Below are 3,759 nucleotides of genomic sequence, written 5' to 3' on the forward strand. Positions count from 1 at the left end.
CAGCGATATGAGGTAGTGGTAGAGCTGCAACATTTGAGGGAGGCGACGATTCTAGATGGTTGCGGTGTTGTGTGGTGGAGGTAGGTGGTGGCAGTCAGTGGTAGAGGTGGTGTTAAAGTTTATGAGTTCTTGAAGATTCATGAGAATTTTGAAAAAGTTTGAGAGAGTTTGAAAGTTTTTTTTGAAGTTTGAGTGTATCAGATCTGATGTTTAATGGGTGTAATGTTATGAATGTATTTGACAAAAATACCCTTAATGAAATAGTTCTTAGAGGTTTTTAATCTTTTTTGGTTCACATTTGAACATTTATATATATATATATATATATATATATATATATATATATATATATATATAGGTTCAGGTTCATTTGAGATCATTCTAATTTTGTGAAACCGTGAGATCAAATCTAAAAATAATTTTAAAATGCAAAATAAATGGAAAAATCCAAAAATTCTTTTTTTAAATATTATTTTCAGAACTTGAATTAACTAAAAAAATAAAAAAAATAAAAAAATCCCTTTTTTTTAAAAAAATACGTGAAATATTTTAATAGAATATTACACTGTACATATTCCAAAAATAATTTTAAAATGCAAAATAAATGGAAAAATCTAAAAATTCTTTTTTTAAATATTATTTTCAAAACTTGAATTAACTAAAAAAAGAAATAAAAAAAATCCCGTTTTTTTTTTTTTTTTTTTTGAAAAATACGTGAAATATTCGAATAGAATATTACACTGTACATATTCTAAAAAATAATTTTAAAATGCAAAATAAATGGAAAAATCCAAAAATTCTTTTTTTAAATATTATTTTCGGAATTTGAATTAACTAAAAATAAATAAAAAAAAATAAAAAAATGCGTTTCACGGTCTCACAAAATTAGGTTGTCTCACATGAACCTAACCCTATATATATATATATATATATATATATATATATATATATATATATATATATATATATATATATAGGGTTAGGTTATTTTGTTTTCACTATCTATTGTATGCATGTATGATTGATTCTGGACCAATCATTTTAGTTATCTATAGGGTTAGGTTATTTTGTTTTCATTATATATATATATATATATATATATATATATATATATATATATATATATATATATATATATATATATATATATATATATATATATATATATGGAAACTTTCAATTTAGATTTGGATGTGGGTATAACTTTAGTCAAATCTAATATGTAAATTTGAAAAAAAGAAATCTTTTTAAAGAGGAAGTAGGAAGCATTATATCTTCTGCCTTTGTGTTACGACGCAGAGTAGAAAGTTATATTGAATATTTTTATTTATGTGGGCATGCATCAAATTTACGCCATCGACCTTTTCATTGGATGTTTTTATTGAGAAAAACACAAAAGGAGCCATTTCTAATAAGATCTTTTTAGTTTTTTAAAAATTTAAATCATTTTTTTAGTCCCTGAGTATAGCCCTTTTTCAATTTTTGTCCCTAAAGAAACCAGTTAACACTTTTCGCCCTTATTTGAGGTTTTCCTACCCTTGCACTGTGTTTTATTTTTATAAATTAAGTTTTTATTAAAAACTTGTATTTTAGAAGATTACATTTTTGCAGACTTAACTTTGCAGTTTTGCTAGTTTTTTTTTCAATTTAGTCAACACCAAAAAAGTCGTTAATTCTCACTTACAAGACAAAATGAAAATAATTATCGTTATAAATCGACTTTTTTTGCCCTTTCTGATTTTTAGGTGTAGTCTCGCGAGCAATACTGCTGATGTACAAACATGTAATAGCAACGTAGTTTTACTTATTTTTTTTATACAAAAAATAGCGATGTATCACCCATTGCAACATCTACTTCGATTTTATTTCATTTTTTAGCATCGTACTTTTACACTCAACCAATTATAGCATCAAAATGTAATGACTTCCATGTCAATCTATAAATAAATAAAAATATTCATTTTAAGTTCATTTTACAAACAGTCGAATGCATATCCAACCCCCGCAAAGTAGGGATACTTCATTTATGTTAAACGGTTGGTACTTTTTCATTCATATTTGAATTTGTTACATAAACAACATGCAACCTGATCTAATTTTATTAATTAATTTTGTCATTGCCTTTTTTTCCAGATTTCTTCCTTCTATTTCGGAGGAAATGGCAGTGGAGTGAATTAAGGAATGTCATTCGTTTGGGATCAAATGAAGGCTTCCAACCCCCACTTTGCGGGGTTTATCATTGTAACATCCCAATAATCAAGACCGAAAATTTTCATTTTAAATCATTAAATAAACCATAGTTATTAATATCATCTTATCAAAACAGAAACCATACTATCTCAAAATATCATAATCGGTTTATACATTTCAAAACATATGTCAAATACATCAGAGTAACATCCCTGCTGCCCTCCAGACCTAGAATCAGCGGTCTTAGACCGCTTCAACACCGGCTGTAACTGTGCCGGGACCCGCCACTGCTCCTTCAATAAATTTCTAGTTTCCCAAAATGCCCCAGAAGTCAACTAGTCAACCCTCGATCAACGTCCAAATCAATGGTCAAGGTCAACAGTCCATGTTGACCCGAATCGTCGAGTGCAGTCCACCGACTCGTCGAGTCCTTCCTGAACTCGAGAAGTCGTGAAATCCCCATTGACTCGTCGAGTTTCCCTGTAACTCGTCGAGTTCATGCATGTTTAAAAGTTGGGAAAACCTTAGTTGACTCGCCGAGTCCATGCAGAAACCTTGCACGACAATCTTCATCGGACTCGCCGAGCTGACCATGCAACTCGTCGATTCCCATCAGTCTTTTCTCCATTCAGATGCTTTTTAAGCTATTCCAAAGCTCCATAACATAGATATAAGCTCCTAAGGCATACTTCTTATGTAAAGTTGCAAACTTTACGTACATGCAATGTGTAAATGGCCAAAATCAAGCTAGATAAGAGGTTCTAAGTGAGGATAAGGCATTATCTTGCTAAAGGCTAGAAGTTTATGACCATAAGAACTAAGATGATTCTAGATCTGAAGTTGCTACTTCAGATCATGACCATTACCCGAAATAAGCACCAAACAAGCTAAAATGGCCCTAATCTTAATATAAAGAGGTCTAAGTATGAAAAGGTCAAGTTACAAGCTTTTTACTTCAAGCTAGCTCCCAAAACGATGTAGATGGCAGATCCACTTCCTCTTCTTGAATCCAAGCCTCTAAATCTTTGAGTTCTCTTAATGAAAGCACCAAAACACACTTTAGTTCCTCGCACACTCAAGAATGGAGACTAAATCGATTAGGGTTTCCTTTTAGCCGTTAACTATAGATAAGGAGGCCGAAAGAAGGGACTTAAGGTCTTTTAAATAGAGGGCAAACCCCGAAATTAGGGTTTTATCATTCCAGCTCCAACTCGTCGAGTCTTTCCTTCGACTTGTCGAGTTGGTCACTTAAGTTTGGGGTCCAACCGCGTTCCTACTCGACGAGTCAGGGCATCTAACTTGTCGAGTAGACTTTTCAATATGAAATATTAAGACTGAAATTAATACATGAGATTCAGGGCGTTACATATATATAGATCTCGGCTAGCTTCTCAGCCGATATACTTTCTTGGATCGGGATGAAATGAGGACTATTCGTCAACCGATCCACAATGAACCAAATCGAATCAAATCCACGTACGATCATGGGAAGCTTCGTGATGAAATCCATAGTGATGTCTTCTCATTTCCACACGGGAATCTCCAATGGTTGCATCTTGCCGTGAGGTC

Source organism: Lactuca serriola, chromosome 9 (assembly GCF_051521515.1).
Source record: "Lactuca serriola cultivar US96UC23 chromosome 9, Lser_US96UC23_V15, whole genome shotgun sequence".
Classification (NCBI taxonomy): domain Eukaryota; kingdom Viridiplantae; phylum Streptophyta; class Magnoliopsida; order Asterales; family Asteraceae; genus Lactuca; species Lactuca serriola.